A 24,167-nucleotide genomic window follows, 5' to 3' on the forward strand; every position below is an offset into this window, starting at 1 on the left:
GGCCCTGTGACAACACTAAACACGAACAACACTAATGTGCTATGGTGGCCATTCTAGCTGTCGTAGAGCACTGCAGCTCTGTTAATCATTTACATTACAATGGTGTGTACGAGTAAGAATTTCGATTGCCATCTGACTATGTCTTCTGTATATCTCAACCACATAAACTTTCTGATCAAAAGTATCCGGACACCTAGCTGAAAATGACTTACAAGTTCGTGGCGCCCTCCATCGGTAATGCTGGAATTCAAAGTGGTGTTGGCCTACCTTAGCTCTGATGACAGCTTCCAATCTCGCAGGCATACGTTCAATCAGGTGGTAGAAGGTTTCTTGGGGAATGGCAGCCCATTCTTCACGGAGTGCTCTACTGAGGAGAGATATCGATGTCGGTCAGTGAGGCCTGGCACAAAGTCGGCGTTCCAAAACATCCCATACGTATTCTATAGGATTCGGGTCAGGACTCTGTGCAGAGCAGTCCATTGCAGGGATGTTATTGTCGTGTAACCACTCCGCCACAGGCCATGCATTATGAACAGGAACTCGATCGTGTTGAAAGATGCAATGGCCATCCCCGCATTGCTCTTCAACAGCTGGAAGCAGGAAAGTGCTTAAAACATCAATGTAGGCCTGTGCTGTGATAGTGCCACGTCGAACAACAAGGGGTGTAAGCCCCCTCCATGAAGAACACGATCACACCATAACACCACCGTCTCCGAATTTTGCTGTTGACACTACACACGTCGGCAGATGTTCACCGGGCATTCACCATGCCCACACCCTGCCATCGGATCGCCACATTGTGTACCGTGATTCGTCACTCCACACAACGTTTTTCCTCTGTTCAACCGAACAATGTTTAGGCTCCTTACACCAAGCGAGGCGTCGTTTGCCATTTATTGGCGTGACGTGTGGCTTATGAGCAGTTTTCTCACCTCCCGCCTAACTGTCATAGTACTTGCAGTGGATCCTGTGTGATGGTCTGGATAGGTGTCTGCCTAGTGCGCATTACGACCCTTTTCAACTGTCGGCGGTCTCTGTCAGTCAACAGACGAGGGCGGCCTGTACGCTTTTGTGCTGTACGTGTCCCTTCACGTTTCCACCTCACTATCACATCGGAAACAGTGGACCTAGGGATGTTTAGCAGTGTGAAAATCTCGCGTACGGACGTATGACACAAGTGACACCCAGTCACCTGACCACGTTCGAAATCCTTGTGTTCCGCGGAGCGCCACATTCTGCTCTCTCACGGTTTCTAATGACTACTGAGGTCGCTGATAAGGAGTACCTGGCAGTAGGCGGCAGCACAATGCACCTAATATGAAAAACGTACGTTTTTGGGGGGTCTCCGGATACTTTTGATCACATAGTGGAAACTCTTAAGACAGTTCTTCTGATCCTGAGAAGCATAATGATATTACTAGTTGAATCTTAATCCTTTCAGCTGCAGCAACATTAGCCTGTCAGTTTATATTAATTATTAACTGTACCTGATCACGCATTGATGTGGCTCAGGCTGCTTAAATCGAAAAGAAAGAAAAGAGGTCCTAACTCTCTTCTATCCCCAGTCTCTGTCCACCTCCACCTCACCCTTTATTTGTCCATCTTCTTCTTCCGCCTCCTCTCTCTGTCAGTTTCCTCCTTACATTTTTTCTATGCCCATTTCCTTCCATTCTTCCGTCCATCTTCTCTTCCCCTCTCTCTCTTCCGTTGAGCCTCGTTTTTTGTTACTGCATATCAAACTCTGTAGTAGTAATCATAAATCAATAAGCTATAAACAGAACTTTCCTGTCTGCTAACAACGTTTCACTTGCTTTCTTACAGTAACGTGTAAAAACTTGAAGTAGATCAGAGAGGAACATTTTCAGATTTTTGTGTCAAAATTTAAAAGCAATCAATGAAGAACTTTCGGAGATTTGACACTTTGAAGAAATGAACATCACCTCTGTACTTGTATAGAAAATGTACATGTTCCTAATCATACGTCTCCCAAACATTTTTACCTTTTACTTTGAAGTTTTGACACAGCATTCCATTGGTATACAAGTGTATTTACTACCTATTTTTTAAATATATGTAATACATAAATCTATAAATTTAATAATAAGGAAATATTGCTACAAAAATGTCGAAAAGATATGTATATGTCTAATGTATCGTACATTAAATAGATAAATACCTAAAAACACACCTGTATTAGAATGCAGTGTCATGTCAAAGTTTCAGAACGATCGGTCAAGAACTTTCGGAGATACACAATTTTGAACAAACGAAAATTTTCATTTTCATTTACACAGATTAATTAAACACCTCATACAAAATTTAACACAAGTGATTTCTCCCACTTCTCTGTCGTTACTGTCAAATATTAGTTTCCTTTCATGCTTCGATCTCTGGTAGGTGATAAATGAGGATTCACAAGATAATGCCGTCTGGATTCGAACGACTGCCATTGCGCTACGACAGTGATTCCTAACCTTTCTTAGACCATTGCTCCTGAGTGCAATCAGACATTTGCTAATACCGCTGCCCTCCCCCCCCCCCCCCCCCTGCCATCTGTTGTCCCCCTCTCCCCCACATTATCACCAACTTTAGCATCTCAATAAACTGTAAAATGCAAGACTTTTTTTGGAACACTTCATTTTTAAAATGATGGATGACTCTTAGTTTGTATATACAGGAAGGTCCATTGATCGTTACCGGGCCAAATATCTCACGAAATAACCGTCAAACGAATAAACTAAAAAGAACGAAACTCGCCTAGCTTGAAGGGGGAAACCAGATGGCGCTATAGTTGGCCCGCTAGATGGCGCTGCCATACGTCAAACGGATATCAACTGCGCTTTCTTTAAATAGGAACCCCCATTTTTTATTACATATCCGTGTAGTACGTAAAGAAATATGAATGTTTTAGTTGGACCACTTTTTTCGCTTTGTGACAGATGGCTATTTAATAGTCACAAAAGTATAAGTACGTGGTTATCACCTAACATTCCGCCGGTGCGGACGGTCTTTGCTTCGGGATACATTATTACCCGTGTTAAAATGGACCGTTTACCAATTGCGGAAAAGATCGATATGGTGTTGATGTACGGCTATTGTGATCAAAATGCCCAACGGGTGTGTGCTGTGTATGCTGTTCGGTATCCTGGACGTCATCGTCCAAGTGTCCGGATCGTTCGCCGGATAGTTACGTTATTTAAGGAAACACAAAGTGTTCAGCCACTTATATAACCAACATCAGAGTCTTGCAAAATTGTGATGATAGGAATGATGTTTTGAAAGTAATTCAGTTTCATGACTGAAACAGAACCGAATCCTCTTGTTTTTACCCCTCAGAAAATTTAATTTCACCCCTCAGGGGGTAGTTGGCGTTTTCCGCTGCGCCATCTCGCTCGATAAGCGACAGAACAGGGGTCGTTAGAAACTGCAGAAAATCAGCTCCGAGTGCTGTTCCTCTGGCGTCTGCGTTGCGAAGACTGACGTAAGCGTTCCCGGAGGGCCTTTGTTTGCGTGGGTGCGGACAGTTGGCGGCGATGCAGCACTCCTGTCAGCACTCGCCGGCTGACAGCCTGCCGACGGCACCGAGCCGTGTTGTAACTGCGCACGGCCCGCTCAGGGGACGCTGCCGGCGAGTCGCCGGCGCAAGTGCCGTTAGCCGGCGTTCTGTCGCGTCATTTGTAATTGCAGAATGAGCTAAGCCACTGTTACTACACCGGTACGGAGATTAAGTTGTTGTTTGCGGAACTTATCACGAAAATTTATCTAGGTGTTCCTCTTTTGGAAAATAGTCTCGATAGGGTTAGGTGCTTGTACTAAGAAAACATGGCAGTAACTAAAGAAAAAATAGCTTTTATTCAGATTCAATTGCATATTTTTACAGTATGATTAGTTTTGATCTCCCGGATAATCTTAAGCCCCTACACTGAAGAGCCAAGGAAACTGTTACACCTGTATAATATCGTGTAGCGCCCTCGCGAGCACGCAGAAGTGCTGCAACACTACGTGGCATGTACTCGACTGATGTCTGTAGTAGTGCTGGAGGTAATTGACACCATGAAACATGCCGGGCTGTCCATAAATCCATAAGAGTAATCCATAAGAGTACGAGGGGGTGGAGACCTCTTCTGAACAGCACGTTGCAAAGCATCCCAGATATGCTCCATAATATTCATGTCTGTGGAGTCTGGTGACCATCGGAAATATTTAAACTCAGAGGAGTGTTCCTGAAGCAACTCTGTAGCAATTATGGACATGGGGGGTGTCGCATTGTCCTGCTGCGATTGCCCAAGTCCGTCGGAATGCAAAATGGACATGAATGGATGCAGGTGATCGGACAGGATGTGTCACCTGTCAGAGTCGTATCTAGACATATCAGGGGTCCCGTATCACTCCAACTGCACACACCCCACACCATTACAGAGCCTCCACCAGCTTAAACAGTCCCCTGCTGACATGCAGGTTCCATGGATTCATGAGGTTGTCTCCATACCCGTAAACGTCCATCTGCTCGATACAATTTGAAACGAGACTCCTCCGACCAGTCAACGTGTTTCCAATCATCAACAGTCAAATGTCAAGTGCTGACGGGCCCAGGCGAGGCGTAAAGCTGTGTCGTGTAGTCATCAAGGGTACACGAGTGGGTTTTCGGCTCCGAAAGCCCATATCGATTATGTGTCGTTGAATGGTTCGCACGCTGACACTTACTGATGACCCAGCACTGAATTCTGCAGAAATTTGCGGAAGGGTTGCACTTCTGTCACGCTGAACGATTCTTTTTAGTCGTCATTGGTCGCGTTCTTGCAAGATCTTTTTCCGGCCGCAGCGATGTCGGAGATTTGATGTTTTACCCGATTCCTCATATTCACGGTACACTCGTAGAATGGTTGTACGGGAAAATCCCACTTCATCGCTACCTCGGAGATTCTCTGTCCCATCGGTCCTGCACCGACCATAACACTGTGTTCAAACTCACTTAAATCCTGATAACTGCAGCAGTAATCGCGTAACAAGTGTGCCAGACACTTGTCTTGTACAGGCGTTGCCGACCGCAGTATTCTGCCTGTTTACATATCCCTGTATTAGAATGCGCATGCCTATCCCAGTTTCTTTGGCGCTTGCGTCAGCAACCCGTCTTGTCTGTATCGGCACTACATATCAGAATGATGTGTATTTGCGATACACGCATCAGAATAATCTGTAGTTCTCATACAGTCATGATGGAGTGCTGACGCAACTACACAGATCTGAAGATGGTCCAGGGATATCAGAACTAGTCATACTGCACACAATTGCAACTGAGACTGGAAGGAAACGATTTACAAGGTGTCCCAAGAGGAATTGCCAGTATTCAGAAATATGACAGCAACCATCAATCGAAGAATAAAAAGTCTAGTAAACAAGCAAAAAATGTCTAGTAAATAAGGGTTCTAGATTGCATACCTTAAGAACTGTGAGCACCACTTCATCTTAGATAGTACGAAACGAATTTCTTCTTCCGAAAGCTCTTTGCTTCCCGTACTTTGGAAGGATGTAGTATAGACTAAACCAAAACAAAAAATGTCCAGTAAACATTGGGTCTAAAATGCTTACTTTAAGGCCTACGAGCACTTGTTCATTTGCGCTGCTGTGAAACATACTCTTCTACTGAGCAAGTGCTCGCAGCTCTTAAGGTAAGCATTTTAGACCCAATGTTTACTGGACTATTTTGCTTCCATTGATCGTCTTTGTCATATCTGTCAATAGTGACCATTCTTCCTGGGACATCCAGCATATTTTGTTTTTTGTTTTATTTCCCTTTTGTCACTGCCGTGTTGACCAGGGTAAAGAGGTGACAAATATATTGTCTAGCGTACTTACTTAAGATGACTACTCGCTAAAAGCAGGACACCTCTCTGTCACGCACAAATTTCTAACTGACGCAGTACGTGTATTACAATGTAGGTTCGGTATATCTCAACGGTTTACAAATATCTCTTTTTCCTTTCGTTAAATCTTGACTCATTTTGTCCCCTCAAGCCATTACTTTGATTTTATTGTTTTTGAGTTGTTTAATTTTTGCGATATGTCCTGTACGCATTGTTCTGATACCAATAATTATCTTTTGCTATATTCGTCATGCAGCGTAAGTCATGGACTGGATTTGTAATAAAAAAAAATATATATTATGTAGAGTAACATCCGCTGCCAGTCACAACTTAATGTGATTTATTTAAGATATGGTCGGTATCGGGCTTGTGTCCATCTTCAGGTGGTTATACATTCATTTTCCTGTTTCCACACTCAGTGCTGGAGTTCACTGTATAAATAACAGGTATATTACGTGATAGAGGCAAGAGAAGGAATTGGAAGTGGCGAAGTGACATGTGTTGAAACTATTAGTGTGCTTACATATAGCTGGGGTATCCAAATCGTTAAGTGCACATTTGTCACATTTTTTTACAAACACATTTCTATTTTCACGCATCAGCTGCACATTTGTCACCGGAGTAATTATATGAAATGCCATATTACGCCTTTAACTCTGTAATGACATTTTAGATCCTAAGAACCGTAAGTAAGACATGATCTCGCAACATCCAATGTATTTACATTGGAATACAGACGTTATGTCAAAGTTGCGAGTTCATTTCTTATCTATACTTATTGACATCTAAAGCGCCATTACTGTTTGAAAGGCGTAGTATGAAATTCAACTAATTACTATGGCGACAAATGTGCAGTTAATGTGTGGTTCCACAATCATATAACAATTTTCATTTTCTAAATTTGTAATATGGCAGTTCAAATATTATGACCAAAAAGTGTACTTAGCGTGTTTTAAGAAGCGGAACAAATCATCAGTTACGATTTGGAGCTATATGTAACTAAACTAATACTTTCAACACCTGTCACTTCGCGGCTTCCAGTTCTTTCCCTTGTTTTTATTAAGTCAACATCACATAATTTGTCTTTAATTTAAACTGTGAACTCTAGCATCTAATGTGGAAACTTGGGAACATATAATCACACAGAGATGAGCACAAGCCCAAAACCGATCGTATCTTAAATAATAAATCACTTTCAGTTGTGACTGGCAGCGGATCTCATTCTTATCCCTATAAAGGAGCAGCCACGGAGTTCAAAAGTATCCATCATGAATAAAAATTCACAAAATAAATGTGGTTATTTTAGTACTATTAGAAATTTGTACGTTTGCAGCCCAAAGGAGAATAAAGCGAAAACGGATAAATGTACTTGTACTGGGATATGCCTCAGTTAATTTGTTTTTTTTTTTCTTTTTGCGAGTGCAGCTGTCAATAAATTGGTAACAACTGTGCTAACGTATTGGCTAAGAGCAGCTGCATATCGTACAGAGAGATAGTCGTTGGGAGTACAGTACTGGCTGAATATAAGTGTTGCTTTTTGGGATCAGAAAAACAAAATCCATTTTATGCATTACGTCCTCTTTCACCTGCTAGTTGGTCAGATTCGTTGTATATTCCGTGGAAAGTACGTAAACTGATTGTTAACAAAGACCATTCTTAATAATCAACGTACACTCCTGGAAATTGAAATAAGAACACCGTGAATTCATTGCCCCAGGAAGGGGAAACTTTATTGACACATTCCTGGGGTCAGATACATCAAATGATCACACTGACAGAATCACAGGCACATAGACACAGGCAACAGAGCATGCACAATGTCGGCACTAGTACAGTGTATATCCACCTTTCGCAGCAATGCAGGCTGCTATTTCCCATGGAGACGATCGTAGAGATGCTGGATGTAGTCCTGTGGAACGGCTTGCCATGCCATTTCCACCTGGCGCCTCAGTTGGACCAGCGTTCGTGCTGGACGTGCAGACCGCGTGAGACGACGCTTCATCCAGTCCCAAACATGCTCAATGGGGGACAGATCTGGAGATCTTGCTGGCCAGGGTAGTTGACTTACACCTTCTAGAGCACGTTGGGTGGCACGGGATACATGCGGACGTGCATTGTCCTGTTGGAACAGCAAGTTCCCTTGCCGGTCTAGGAATGGTAGAACGATGGGTTCGATGACGGTTTGGATGTACCGTGCACTATTCAGTGTCCCCTCGACGATCACCAGTGGTGTACGGCCAGTGTAGGAGATCGCTCCCCACACCATGATGCCGGGTGTTGGCCTTGTGTGCCTCGGTCGTATGCAGTCCTGATTGTGGCGCTCACCTGCACGGCGCCAAACACGCATACGACCATCATTGGCACCAAGGCAGAAGCGACTCTCATCGCTGAAGACGACACGTCTCCATTCGTCCCTCCATTCACGCCTGTCGCGACACCACTGGAGGCGGGCTGCACGATGTTGGGGCGTGAGCGGAAGGCGGCCTAACGGTGTGCGGGACCGTAGCCCAGCTTCATGGAGACGGTTGCGAATGGTCCTCGCCGATACCCCAGGAGCAACAGTGTCCCTAATTTGCTGGGAAGTGGCGGTGCGGTCCCCTACGACACTGCGTAGGATCCTACGGTCTTGGCGTGCATCCGTGCGTCGCTGCGGTCCGGTCCCTGGTCGACGGGCACGTGCACCTTCCGCCGACCACTGGCGACAACATCGATGTACTGTGGAGACCTCACGCCCCATGTGTTGAGCAATTCGCCGGTACGTCCACCCGTCCTCCCGCATGCCCTCTATACGCCCTCGCTCAAAGTCCGTCAACTGCACATACGGTTCACGTCCACGCTGTCGCGGCATGCTACCAGTGTTAAAGACTGCGATGGAGCTCCGTATGCCACGGCAAACCGGCTGACACTGACGGCGGCGGTGTACAAATGCTGCGTAGCTAGCGCCATTCGACGGCCAACACCGCGGTTCCTGGTGTGTCCGCTGTGCCGTGCGTGTGATCATTGCTTGTACAGCCCTCTCGCAGTGTCCGGAGCAAGTATGGTGGGTCTGACACACCGGTGTCAATGTGTTCTTTTTTTCCATTTCCAGGAGTGTATAACGTCATTCAACCCTATGGTTGTATACATAGAGCTAAATCTTTGCATCAAACGTCTGGGGCTGATATATCACATCATGGGGAACACTTTAGTTACAGACAAAATGTTCACAGACGCTTCCCGGCGACATTAGCGCCTTTTGTAATTGGTTATGTCCGTGGGAGACAGCAGTAGGAACTCTGCAACATGCGTATACAATGTGTGTTGCCTATAATCCCGCTGTCTGTTTCGCGTGTAGGGGGTCGTCCGAGCAAAATTAAAGCTCATGATTAGCTTCTAAAATATCTTTCTCCCTTTAGACACTTTCGTCCTTAACATTTTCTTGTTTAAAATCACTCTATCAATTTATTGGGTTAGTCAGTATGCAGATGCAACGCACTGGTAGATCAACGAAATCTTGTCATCCCAGAGCTGGTCACTTTAATGAAAAGACGCCAAGAGTCGACAGAAAGCGTTTGACTCTAAGACTTCGAATAATCGCGCAGTATACACACTACCATATAAAATTGTTTCTAATAAGAGTAGAGGTGTAGCTGTTGGTTCTAGTGGGTTATACTTCCCCTCATCTTTTTATGAAAGAAACTGGCGGTTGACAGGAGAAGCGTAAGGAAGGAGCCGTCCGTAAAGACTCAATTGCGACTGGAAAAGTACACTACTGGCCATTAAAATTCCTACACCAAGAAGAAATGCAGATGATAAATGGGTATTCATTGGACGAATATATTAAACTAGAACTGACATGTGATTACATTTTCACGCAATTTGGGTGCATAGATCCTGAGAAATCAGTACCCAGAACAACCGCCTCTGGCCGTAATAATGGCCTTGATACGCCTGGGCATTGAGTCAAACAGAGCTTCGATGGCGTGAAGAGGTACAACTGCCCGTGCAGCTTCAACACGATACCACAGTTCATCAAGAGTAGTGACTGGCGTATTGTGATGAGCCAGTTGCTCGGCCACCATTGAGCAGACGTTTTCAATTGGTGAGAAATCTGGAGAATGTGCTGGCCAGGGCAGCAGTCGAACATTTGCTGTATCCAGAAAGGCCCGTAAAGGACCTGCAACATGCGGTCGTGCATTATCTTGCTGAAATGTAGTTTTTCGCAGGGATAGAATGAAGGGCTGAGCCACGGGTCGTAGCACACCTGAAATGTAACATCCACCGTTCAAAGTGCCGTCAATGCGAACAAGAGGTGACCGAGACGTGTAACAAATGGCACCCCATACCTTCACGCCGGGTGATGGGCCAGTATGGCGATGACGAATACACGCTTCCAATGTGCGTTCACCGCGATGTCGCCAAATACGGATGCGACCATCATGATGCTGTAAACAGAACCTGGATTCATCCGAAAAAATGACCTTTTGCCATTCGTGCACCCAGGTTCGTCATTGAGTACACCACCGCAGGCGCTCCTGTCTGTGATGCAGCGTCAAGGGTAACCACAGCCATGGTCTCCGAGCTGACAGTCCATGCTGCTGCAAACGTCGTCGAACTGTTCATGCAGATGGTTGTCGTCTTACAAACGTCCCCATCTGTTGACTCAGGGATCGAGACGTGGCTGCACGATCCGTTACAGCCATGCGGATAAGATGCATGTCGTCTCGACTGCTAGTGATAAGAGGCCGTTGGCATCCAGCACAGCGTTCCGTATTACCCTCCTGAACCCGCCGATTCCATATTCTGCTAACAGTCACTGGATCTCCACCAACGCGAGCAGCAATGTCGCGATACGATAAACCGCAGTCGCGATAGGCTACAATCCGATCTTTATCAAAGTCGGGAACGTGATGGTACGCATTTCTCCTCCTTACACGAGGCATCACAACAACGTTTCACCAGGCAACGCTGGTCAACTGCCGTTTGTGTATGAGAAATCGGTTGGAAGCTTTCCTCATGTCACCACGTTGTAGGTGTCGCCACCGGCGCCAACCTTGTGTGAATGCTCTGAAAAGCTTATCATTTGCATATCTCAGCATCTTCTTCCTGTCGGTTAAATTTCGCGTCTGTAGCACGTCATCTTCGTGTGTGTAGCAATTTTAATGGTCAGTAGTGTACATGGCGAAAAAAATCTTACAACTGAATAGGCAAAGAACGCATTATCCAAACCAGTGTGGAAATACCGAATGCTAGCGCAATATCTTATAGCAGCGCCAAGTCTCTAATTCGCAGGAGTCTCTGCTTGAAAATATATCTCGTAAAGAAAAAGGTGGTCTCGTCGCTTGCGAGGAAAACTATATAGTAGGTTTCAACAGGCTGTAAAGCAAAAACAAAGTGTATTTCCTTACCTTTAACGAAGAAAGTTTTGCTCAGTAGCTCACAAACAAATCAGCGCTCCCGTACAGATGCGGTACCTGAAACAATAGTGAATTGCTCTCATTCAGACTTCTGTAACAACTATCAACTTAGCTGAGCATTGCAGAAGAAAGGAGCCCCTCCCAAAATATATATACACTGTCTGACAAAAATGTGAAGCACCCAGAAGACATGGTCGGATGTGAATCTAGCTTCGTGCACGTTCACATCATCAGCAGATACGTTAATGATTATAGAGTTGCATTTCTATGGCATACACAGAACGGCCATCAGAGTGTGTTCGTAGTGTTCGTGTTTATTGTTGTTACAGGGGCCGGTAAGGTATATAATGTGCGTGAACAGTGTCAGATGTTGAGTGATCGCTGTGAAGGCCACGAATATGCCGTGTACTCGTGTGAGACAATATATCAGTACGTGACAGTTTGAAGGGGCTCATTGTGGGTCTCAGTTTAGGCGGTTGGTGGAATCGAGCAGTAACCAAATCTGTGAGGCTTTCGGATGTCACTGTGGATCCATGTTGGACAGCATATCCGGACGCATACACTCTAACTGAGCATAGGAAGGTCTGGCATGATCAGACAACAAGCAATCATAGCTAGCTCTGGTCGTCTGGAGTTTTCACTACATGTACCGTGTTGAACTACATCACATATGGCAGGACTAAAGACTAGACCAATTTTTTGTTTAATGTAATGAGAAAATGTTTCTCCTTTCCAATTTTTTGGATTGTATTTAGGTATAAGACACAATTACTTAATTTCATGTTCCATGAATCATTTGTATGATTAATAATAGTGATGTGGAACGAGTCAGTTTACATTCACGTTGCACATTCATATGTAAAAATACCTGCCACATGTTGACGACACGTTAGATTTGTTTAAAAAAAAACAGATGGTGATTATTAATTCCTACCCACCACCTTTTACATATTACAAAAACAGAATTTTTTCTGTTGAATAAAAGCAATGTCTAGTGTGCCGATTTTCGGCACGATTGTGTTCCGGCCGTGAGTGTTAAGGTCATTATTGTCCTCGCCAGAGATACTGGGGCGCCGAGTTGGCGGCCAGTGGCTCTCTGGCGACGAGGAGTGGAGGATTAGACAGTACCGAGCGAGGAGGACAGAACGGCAGAGTGTTGGGGTCCGGATGGTCCGAATTGTGCATTTAATAATTTTGGCACTCTGTGGTTGTGGACTGATGGTGAAACCGAGGCGCTTGGGAATTCAACGCTGCTGTGGAACGATAAGCCGTGGGCTCTGCAATTGTATGGACGCAGTTTACGGCGAACTGTGGCCGATGTCGTTTGTGGGTGTTTGGCCACGGCAGATAAACAAGGCAGCGTTGGCCCAACCTGAACACGCTGTGCTGTAGCATGTTCGCCCACAATAAGGATATCATGATATTGGAGAAGAAAGTAGTGGAATACGGTACGTGTATTGACCTTCAGTGACTTCTGCGGTGTTAGTTTGACTAATTGTGTGGAGATTGAGCAGTAACAGTCACTTTTCAAAGGAATTGATAAGTGTGTAAAAGTGTGGCCAATGCCGGATGGGCGTTGTCATAAAGTTATTATATTTCTTATTTGTGAATATAATTTTGTTATCAGGATTACTCATTGGATAGATTTGAAATTCAGTTCTGCGCTGTAGTTCAGCGGGTTATAAATACTGTAATTTACCATATCTGCTAACTGTGAGTTTTGTATATGTTTTTATATCTGCGTGTTAAATGAAAGTTAATTCTGAAGTTTGAAAGGTGCCTTTCTACCATAACGATTCTGTAAGTTTTTATTTGCAAGTGATGTTGTTTGCTACTGTTATTGGTTGAGAATTTATTACCCAAAGGAACGTCTACTTAATCAGTCTTTTATGAAGTGTTTCAAGACTTCTTGTTTTTGGTGAACTATTACTAATAAATTACGTAAATTAGTAATGCTGTGTAGGCAGTTGTTGAAGGCACCCATCTCCATTAGCCAATCAACCACGGCCAGTTGGGAACGGGCATGGATGCAACATTAGGGAACTAGAGGCTATTTGTTAAGTTGTGGTAACGCTAATCCTGTTGTTTGTTATTACTGTTGAAGTGTTTAGTCGCCCCTAAATTAAATAATAATTCTGCACACTAGGAGAGACTTTTTCAGTTTGTTTTCGAACTGAATTTCGCTGACTGTAAGACATTCTATATGACTGAGTAAGTGATTAAAAATTTTAGTGGGAGCAACATGCATGTACATCTACGAGGGCGGTTCAGAAAGTAACCTCCGATTGGTCACAGTGCGGGTTGTGGGGGGAGTAGCGACGCCATCTGTGCGTTCACGCACTCAACAGGTCAGTCGGCTAGAGGTGGGTCGAACTCGTTCATTCCCGTGAACTACTTCATTCTTTTCACTCTTTGCCGTGAAGCGTTCAAATGAAGTAGTTCATTCACGAAGTACGGAAGCCTGGCGAAGTTGCCCAGTTCGCCGCTCAGCCGCGGCTACGCTCGCATCGCCTCGCTCGTACAAAAAGCTTCGTAATACTTCATAATTTTACCAACAGATGGCCGAACTATGCAGTAACGTGCACGCAACGTTTTACGCTCTTACAGCGTCTGAGCTAACTTAAATAGAGCATGGTCGAAGGGGACAAAGGAAAGATAAACAGAGAAGCCTGTCACATATAAAGAAGGTATTACATTTAATCTTGCTCGACATTTTCTCATGAAGCGCCCAAAAAAGTCTTTATCTGCCAAGTGAAACATTATTTGTTGTATTCATGGACTGAAAACTAGGGCTACAAACGAAATGCATTCCAGTTTTATGTTCCTTTTAAAATTTAATCCAAAATAGAATGTGTATGTTTACCACTGTCACAAAGTCTATATATCTACGTTAGGTAATTATTCAGAAGTTTTCCTGTAGATTTTATTTTTGTTGAGAATAATAACCCTCCAGATTCAAAACAGTTTAAACTGTCACCTGCAGTCATTGGTACGATTTCAGGTAAAATCCCTCTTTCAGTGTTATTAACAAATCTTTTATTTTCATGTTGGCTATGCGTGCTCACACAGCCAGCCTCTTCGTTTGTAATATTCGTCTGTAATATTCATTGGTCCGCAAGATGTCAGCACTGCAGGAAGCAGCTGACGCTGCCTTCCCCTCGCCCCTCACCACCACAACCCCTCACAAACCCATCATTTCCCACAAACGCCGCGCGATTCGTCGACAGGCAGTAGAGGGGGAACTGAAGTGAAGGGAGAATGAGTGACGTAGCCCCGATGTAGTGAGAGAGGAGAAGAGAGTGAGTGAACTAGAAAGAAGTGTGGAGTGTGCCATCTGTGAAGAGTTTGAAGTATCAGTTCATTGAAATTGAGTGGTTAGTTCACACTTCACTGGAGTGAAGCGTTCATTTGAACGACTCATTCACGAGCTCCCCATCACTACAGTCGGCATCAAGCCGTGGTCGAGTGAACGTCGTACCTGCGCTAGTTTAGTTTTTGTGGCAGTTTGAAATGTGTGCTGCAATAGAAAACCCCGCCAAAAGTGAAGTGCGTGCTGTCATAAGGTTTTTTACAGCCAAAGGATATTCTGCAGCAGCTATTCATCGTGAGCTTTGTGCCGTGTACGGACCAAGAGTTATGAGTGAAGGAGTTGTCCGTGAATGGGTACGTTTATTTAAAAGTGGACGAGAAAACGTTCATGATGAAGAGAGGAGTGGTAGACCATCATTGGTGACTGACGAACTCGTTCAGACAGTTGATGCAAAAGTTCGTGAAAATCGACGTTTCTCAATGTCAGAGTTGTCTACTGGTTTTCCACAGATTTCTAAGACTCTCTTGTACGAGATAGTGACAGCAAGATTGGGTTACCGTAAGTTTTGTGCACGATGGATGCGCAAAATTCTTACCGACCACCACAAAACTCAAAGAATGGCCTCTGCATTAGACTTTCTGTCACGTTATGAGGACGAAGGAGAACCATTGTTAAACAGAATCGTGACCGGTGACGAAACCTGGATTAAGTACGTGAACCCTGAGACAAAAGAACAATCAAAGATGTGGGCACATTCAAATTCGCCTACCAAACCAAGAAAAGCCTCGCAAGATTTTTCTGCCAGAAAACTGATGGCAACGGTGTTTTGGGATGCCAAAGGGGTGTTGTTGGTTGAATTCATGGAACGTGGTACGACCATTAATCAAGACGTGTACTGTGAAACAATAAAAAAGTTACGACGGGCTATACAGAACAAACGCCGTGGTATGCTGACTTCCGGTATCGTTTTTTTGCACGATAACGCCCGTCCTCACTCTGCTCGCAGAACAACGGCCCTTCTTGAGTCCTTCAAGTGGGACGTTATCAACCATCCACCTTACAGCCCAGACCTGGCGCCAAGTGATTATCACCTCTTCATGCATTTGAAGAAATGGCTCGGGTCACAGCGGTTTGATGACGACGAAGAGCTCAAAGATGCGGTCACAGGCTGGCTCCAGGCACAAGCGGGTGATTTTTATGCAGAAGGAATTTCAAAGCTTGTGAAGAGATACGATAAGTGCCTCAATCGCTATGGAGACTATGTAGAAAAATAGTGCAAAGATGTAGTTGTAAGATGTATATATTAAAATATTTTTATTTAACTTGGTGTATTTTTTTAAATCTACCGGAGGTTACTTTCTGAACGGCCCTCGTATATGACTACTTGAACTGTCAGATGCCTGGTAGAGGTTTCATCGAACCACTTTGACACTACTTCGCCAACGGCCTTGCCCCAGTGGTAACACCGGTTCCGGTCAGATCATCGAAGTTAAGCGCTGTCGGGCTGGTCTATCACTTGGATGGGTGACCATCCGGTCTGCCGAGCGCTGTTGGCAAGCGGGGTGCGCTCAGCCCTTGTGAGGCAAACTGAAGAGCCACTTGATTGAGAAGTAGCGGTTCCGGTCTCGGAAACTGACATACGGCTGGGAGAACGGTGTGCTGACCACATGCCCCTCCACATCCGCATCCAGAGACGCCTGTGGGCTGAGAATGACACGGCGGTCGGTCGGTGCCGTTGGGCCTTCATGGCCTGTTCGGGAGGAGTTTTAGTTTAGTTTTGACACTACTTCTCTGCCGTTCCACTCTCTAATAGCGCGCTGGAAAAGCGAACACTTACATTTTTCTTGCGAGCTCTGATTTATTTTATTACAGTGACCATTTCTCCCTAAGTAGGCAGGCGTTAACAAAATATTTTCGCATTCGGGGGAGAAATTTCGAAATTGAAATTTCGTGTAAAGATCTCGCCGCAACGAAGAACCCCTTTGTTTCAATGATTGCTTCCCTCACTCGCGTATCATATCTGTACCACATTTCGCGATAATACAAAACGATCTGCCCTTCTTTGAACTGTTTCGAGATCCTCCGCCAATCCTATCTTATAAGGATCCCATTCTGCGCAGCAATATTCCAGAAGAGGACGGACAAGCGTAGTGCAGGTAGTCTCTTTAGCAAACTTGTTGCATCTTCTAAGTGTCCTGCCAATAAAATGCAGTCTTCGATTCGTCTTCCCCATGACATTATCTATGTGATCGTTCCGATCTAATGTGTTCGTAGTTGTCATTCCTCGATGAACTGACAATCTTTAACTTTTGCGTGATTTATCGTGTAACCAAATTTGCATCCCTTTTTGAGCAGAAAACAACTTTAATGTGGAATAAAGAATGTCATTTCTTGTTCTGATTTTGTAATTGTGTACATCATTGTTCTTTTTGAACTCTAGAAGGTTATGAATGTACTGTGAATCAGTAGTGAAAATGCTTAACTTCTTAAACAGATGTCTATAAGACGACAGTGAGTTGATCACGACACATTATTCTTACAGCACGTTTCTGAACAATGAAGACGGAACGTTATTCTATCTGACACTGCTGAATGAAAATACGCAAAGTATTTTAACCTACTGCTTTGTCTTTCGAAAAGGTCTGCAATGAATCGTAAGTTACCAGAATGAGATTTTCACTCTGCAGCGGAGTGTGCGCTGATATGAAACTTCCTGGCAGATTAAAACTGTGTGCCCGACCGAGACTCGAACTCGGGACCTTTGCCTTTCGCGGGCAAGTGCTCTACCATCTGAGCTACCGAAGCACGACTCACGCCCGATCTCACAGCTTTACTTCTGCCAGTATCTCGTCTCCTACCTTCCAAACTTTACAGAAGCTCTCCTGCGAACCTTGCAGAACTAGCACTCCTGAAAGTTTTAATCTGCCAGGAAGTTTCATATCAGCGCACAATCCGCTGCAGAGTGAAAATCTCATTCTGGAAACATCCCCCAGGCTGTGGCTAAGCCATGTCTCCGCAATATCCTTTCTTTCAGGAGTGCTAGTTCTGCAAGGTTCGCAGGAGAGCTTCTGTAAAGTTTGGAAGGTAGGAGACGAGATACTGGCAGAAGTAAAGCTGTGAGATCGGGCGTGAGTCGTGCTTCGGTAGCTCAGATGGTAGAGCACTTGCCCGCGAAAGGCAAAGGTCCCGAGTTCGAGTCTCGGTCGGGCACACAGTTTTAATCTGCCAGGAAGTTTCATATCAGCGCACACTCCGCTGCAGAGTGAAAATCTCATTCTGGAAACATCCCCCAGGCTGTGGCTAAGCCATGTCTCCGCAATATCCTTTCTTTCAGGAGTGCTAGTTCTGCAAGGTTCGCAGGAGAGCTTCTGTAAAGTTTGGAAGGTAGGAGACGAGATACTGGCAGAAGTAAAGCTGTGAGATCGGGCGTGAGTCGTGCTTCGGTAGCTCAGATGGTAGAGCACTTGCCCGCGAAAGGCAAAGGTCCCGAGTTCGAGTCTCGGTCGGGCACACAGTTTTAATCTGCCAGGAAGTTTCATATCAGCGCACACTCCGCTGCAGAGTGAAAATCTCATTCTGGAAACATCCCCCAGGCTGTGGCTAAGCCATGTCTCCGCAATACCCTTTCTTTCAGAAGTGCTAGTTCTGCAAGGTTCGCAGGAGAGCTTCTGTAAAGTTTGGAAGGTAGGAGACGAGATACTGGCAGAAGTAAAGCTGTGAGATCGGGCGTGAGTCGTGCTTCGGTATCTCAGATGGTAGAGCACTTGCCCGCGAAAGGCAAAGGTCCCGAGTTCGAGTCTCGGTAGGGCACACAGTTTAAATCTGCCAGGAAGTTTCATATCAGCGCACAATCCGCTGCAGAGTGAAAATCTCATTCTGGAAACATCCCCCAGGCTGTGGCTAAGCCATGTCTCCGCAATATCCTTTCTTTCAGGAGTGCTAGTTCTGCAAGGTTCGCAGGAGAGCTTCTGTAAAGTTTGGAAGGTAGGAGACGAGATACTGGCAGAAGTAAAGCTGTGAGATCGGGCGTGAGTCGTGCTTCGGTAGCTCAGATGGTAGAGCACTTGCCCGCGAAAGGCAAAGGTCCCGAGTTCGAGTCTCGGTCGGGCACACAGTTTTAATCTGCCAGGAAGTTTCATATCAGCGCACACTCCGCTGCAGAGTGAAAATCTCATTCTGGAAACATCCCCCAGGCTGTGGCTAAGCCATGTCTCCGCAATATCCTTTCTTTCAGGAGTGCTAGTTCTGCAAGGTTCGCAGGAGAGCTTCTGTAAAGTTTGGAAGGTAGGAGACGAGATACTGGCAGAAGTAAAGCTGTGAGATCGGGCGTGAGTCGTGCTTCGGTAGCTCAGATGGTAGAGCACTTGCCCGCGAAAGGCAAAGGTCCCGAGTTCGAGTCTCGGTCGGGCACACAGTTTTAATCTGCCAGGAAGTTTCAATCGTAAGTTATTTTGGAAGTTCCAAAACTTGTTTTTCCACTTTAAATATTTATCAATGTGTCACTAAAAAGTTACGGTTTCCACCATAGTTATCATTTTCTCACTAAGTGTTACATTTAACATTAGAAAATAAGAATGAGACGATATGCAGAAAACCACTTAAAAGCACTTTCAGGAACATTATTCATTATTATGTTGGAGCGCTTCCGTCCGGAACCGCGCGGCTGCTACGGTCGCAGGTTCGAATCCTGCCTCGGGCGTGGATGTGTATGATGTCCTTAGGTTGGTTAGATTTAAGTAGTTCTAAGTTCTAGGGGACTGATGACCCCAGAAGTTAAGTCCCATAGTGCTCAGAGCCATTTGAACCATGAGAGGTAATTGTAGAGATTTGGTATTCTCGGTACGCTTTTGTGGTTCTCGGAATATCGAATTCCCTGACTTCCGAAATTCAGTGTCCCATGCGTCAAGTTGCAACTACCATTCCGCGCTCAGCGTCTATTAATTTCCTTCGTGCGACCATAATCCCGTCGGAAACCGTTTCACATGAATCATCTGAGTACAAATGACAGCTCCACCAATGCGTTGCCCTGCGATACTATCGCCATCTGTATACGTGCATATCGATATCCCATGACTTTGTCACCTCAGTGGATGTTTGGATTGATTACAACTCTTGTGTTGTCTCAAAGAGTGAACTAATTGTTGTTGTATATTAAATGGAAGGTCATTTGCGTATTCGAGAAATAATAATGGACCAAGACTGAGCCTTGTGGAACTCCGTAATTGATTCTCCCCATCCACAAGAATCTCTCTGCTTAAACTGTTTGAATTATTAAGTAGAACATTCTGGAATCCTCTGGTAACATATAACATTCTCAACTGGTTGGATTTTCTGCATGTTGTAACCGTTTGTTTTTCCCAGTTTTCGCTGGCATTTGACTGGGACAAACGGACGACCATGTCCGTTTCGCCCTGTCACCATCGGACGTCGTCCGTGAAGGGATGTTTACAATCGGTAAGAGGCAGACGGCGGAAAGCGGTGCCTGGAGGGACGCCAGACCACGCACAGTGCCCACCCCTTGCGAAACGCGCAGCCAGGAATACGTGGGAGCGGACCAGCCGTCCGGTCCCTATTTTGAAAGACCTCGCGACCTTGCTCACCTACTCGTGCCCTGGGCCCGCCCCTCCACGGCAGAGGTAGAGGTCACGTCGTCACAGCCGCTGGCGACTACCTGCTGCAAGGTCTCCTTTGTTATGGGAATTCAGGGCACCTATTACGCGACTGTTTCGATTCGTTGCCAAACACCTGGACGAGTCCTAAAGAAGAGATGTTATCATTTATAGATACAGTTTTGAAACACTCAGTAACGTGGTACAGGAACATCATTGCCCACATCTGGTGGCACGCGGCTCTTGGTCGCGTGTCTACTGTCACATCTATATTCTGCGAACCACTGTGAAGTGCATGGCAGAGGGTACGTCCCACTGTACCAGTTGGTAGGGCTTCTTCCCGTTCCATTCAAGTATGGAGAGCGGGAAGAGTGATTGTATAAATGCCTCTGTGCGTGTTGCAATTAATCTAGTCTTGTCCTCACGATCCCTATGGGAGCGATCTGTAGGGGCTTATAGTATATCCCTCCGGTCATCATTTAAAGCCGGTTCTTGGAAGTTTGCCAGTAGACTTTCTCGGGATAGTTTACGTCTATCTTCAAGAGTCTACCAGCTCAGTTCTTTCAACATCACTGTGACACTTTCCCGCCGGTGAAACAAACCTACGACCATTCGTGCTGCCCTTCTCCATATTCGTTCAATATCCCCTGCTAGTCCTACTCGGTACGGGTGCCACACACTTTAACAATACTTTAGGATGGGTCGCACGTGTGATTTCTAAGCAATCTCCTTTGTAGACCAACTATTATTATTACTCTCGTATCAGAAACATACAGGTACATGTACATACATTTTACACAGTTACGATTACGTTACTTTTGACCAAAACTTGGCCACTTCCAATGCATTTTCTGTTGCTTGTTGAAGATCATCTTCTGTACAAGAGACTGGGCACAATCGACACCGAAGCATGTGCCGAACTGTCTGTTCTTCTCCACAGTCACATCGAATATCATTTCGACTCGCAAGTCGCCGAAGTGGCATCAAATCGACAGATTTGCACACGGCGAACGGTCTACCCGACGGGAGGCCCTAGTCACACGACATTTGCATTTACCGAATATCATTTGGATCAGTGTATACCCATCTTGCCAATTTATCTTTTGATCTTCCAGCTCCGGATCTAGACCAATAGCATTATACTAGTATTCTACCAATAAACTGAAATCGGTTACATGCTTTGCCCACGACTGAGTTTATGTGATCGTTCCACTTCATGTCCTTACTAAGTGTTACACCCAGGTATTTGTAGGATCCCAACAGTGACTCACTGATATATTCAATCGATACTGTGTTTTTACGTTTTGTGAAGTGCAAAATTTTACATTTCTGAACATTTAAAGTAAGCTGCCACTCTCTGCAGCTCTTTGAAATCGTATGAGGATCTGACTGAATATTTATGCCGCCTTCGCTGGGACTGTAATTCGTTGTAGATTCCGCGTCATATGCGAAAAGCCTGAGGTCACCATTAATATTGTCAGTAATATACAACACGAACAGTAAGAGTCCCAACATGCTACCTTGTGGCATTTGTCGATGACTCTCCATACAAGACAACGTGCTGCGTCCACCCAACCGAGAAATCCTCAAAACAGTCATAAATTTCATCTGACACCTCATATGAGCGAACTTTTGATAAAAAGCGTGGGGGGGGGGGGGGTACTGGGTCAAACGCTTTCCGGAAATCGAGAAACACTGCACCTACCTGGCTGACTGATCTATGGATTTCAGGATGTCACGCGAGAAAAGTGCGAACTGATTTCACATGGTCTGTGTTTTCCGAAATTCCTGCTGGTTGGCATGCAGGATATCGTTTGTTCGAGACTGCACATTGCTTTTGAGCTCAGGAAGTGCTCTAAGTTTCTACAACAAGTGAATGGCAAGGATGTTGCACGGTAGTTTTGTCTGCTTCCCTGCTTGTACACAGGTGTGAACTGTGCTTTCTTCCAGCTATTGAGCAGGGTTCTTTGTTCGACGGATCTACGATAGATTATAGCTAACAGAAGCACTAACTTATCTGTGAACTGGGTACAGAATCTGATATGGAGTCCATCGGACCGTGGGGCTTTGCTCAATTTTAATGATTGCAGTTGTTTCTCATAATCACTAACACTAACACTTATTACACCCATGTTTTCTCTGGTATGAATATTAAATTGGGGCAATACATCTAGGTTTTCCTTTGTAAAGGAACAATTGAAAATGGCGCTGAGCATTTCTGCTTTTGCTTTGCTACTCTCAGTTTCAGTTCATGTCTTATCTACAAGCGACTCGACACTAACTTTGGTGTTCCTAACAGCCTTTACGTACGACCAGAATTTCTTTGGGTGTTGTGAAAAATCTTTCGCCAATATTCTGCTGTGGTAGTCATCGAAAGCTTCACACATTGCTCTCTTCATTACCAGACCGTTTCATTCAGCAGTGGTCTATCTATAGTTCTATTCTTCGATTTATACACCCTATGAAATGGTCTCTGTTTTTAAATTTTTTTTTACGTTGACTGTATACCACAAAGGATCTCTCCCATCATGAACTGTTCTACTGGGTACATAATTACCCAGAGCTTTGTCAACTATTCTTATAAAATTGAGCTATAATTTCTCTCCATGCTTCTATTCTCAGTTAAAGGTTTCAAATTACTCATTGAGATATGACACTACTGCTTCTTTGTCTCGTTTGCTGAACGTATAAATCTTTCGACTTGTTTTAGTTGTCAATTGTACTTTGGTATTCATTGCACACTGAGCTCATCATATCTGATATTCAGCTTAGCCCTCACAACAACTGATATTTCAGTATTATAAGCTTTCTACTTGTATTAGTTGCCCTTTGTTCTTTGGTATTCATTGTTACTATAACAGACGCATGGTCACTGATAACAATTTCAATGCAGGGGCAGGGTGACGGGGGAAGAATCTGAATAATGGCCGCTCCTTGGGACAAGAATTTGGAAGTCGTCTGCGGCAGACACCTTCATCTATGTATTCATGTGCGCATTGTCTGTCTCAGAGAAATACAATCATTTGTACGTCTGCTACAGCAACTTACGTTTCGTTGGGATTTGCAAGCCATATCTTAAGCAAGTTGTCTAAAGTCACAAGTGAACCGACCAGTAGAACTGTTTGCAGGCAGAATCGGTTAGTGAGGGGTGCATGTCCAGTGGGCAAAGCAACATAATCTTCTCTTCCCTCTGGTGCTGAGATATTGTGCTGATCTTTTCATTATAGACGCTTTGTCTTGTGATAATGATCTCTCGATGCAGCGCCATTCTGGATTAAGATGAAATGGTCCCTTGCTTACCTTTGCTTAACTGTAACGGGTAACACATCAGATTTATTTCTGCGATTTAGTTTGCAGTCGTATTCAAAGCGGTCAATATTCGTTCTTCAGTTGTTAGAAAATGTGGAAATCCAGTAGCCAATTACTGTTCACTAGTCCGAGGTTGTAAATGATTCATCCCATTGCTTATCCACTGGCTAAATATTATTATGGGTATTATTGTAAATAAGGGCTGCTTTTCGTTGTCTTTTGTAAATTTACGGTCATGTAAAGTCATGTGGTCCGTTGAAGAGCGCTTGTACTGTACGTAAAATATTTTTTTAACAACGCAATATATATATACATTAAGTATCAAATCATTACATGTCTTCAATTAAGAATTACATACCTGATTGAACTACATTTCACTTTCACTACATTTCAAGCCGAGAGAAAATAAATTTTCTCCTAAGCAGTAATGGCATTCTCTTATTTTTAAATGATGTTTTTAGCTAGCGACGTAAGTTCATGGTGCAGTGGAACATCAAGGTAGGTGGTTGCAGCAACGGAGACTTCGATATGTTGCTGTCACATTAGCTCAAACTTTTTGAATTTCCTATATGTTGCAGGATACAGAGCATAAGCACTTGGATTCCACAATCTGCACCTACAACTTTAGTTGCCATACATATGTAGCGTACAGCTGCGTAAGATATGTTTCAAGGGTTAT

The 24,167-nt window shown here is 44.5% G+C and overlaps 1 protein-coding gene across 1 annotated transcript in view; it reads right to left on the reverse strand.

Annotated features, from left to right (window-relative positions):
- The window catches only part of LOC124605811 (homeodomain-only protein-like), a 372,556-nt gene that overhangs the window by 138,822 nt on the left and 209,567 nt on the right, over window positions 1–24,167 (reverse strand). Inside the window, exon 3 of the mRNA XM_047137720.1 lies at window positions 11,252–11,317. The gene's annotated coding sequence lies outside the window, so the exon portion shown is untranslated. The remainder of the gene's footprint in view (window positions 1–11,251; window positions 11,318–24,167) is intronic.

The sequence above is a fragment of the Schistocerca americana genome, chromosome 3, assembly GCF_021461395.2.
Source record: "Schistocerca americana isolate TAMUIC-IGC-003095 chromosome 3, iqSchAmer2.1, whole genome shotgun sequence".
Classification (NCBI taxonomy): domain Eukaryota; kingdom Metazoa; phylum Arthropoda; class Insecta; order Orthoptera; family Acrididae; genus Schistocerca; species Schistocerca americana.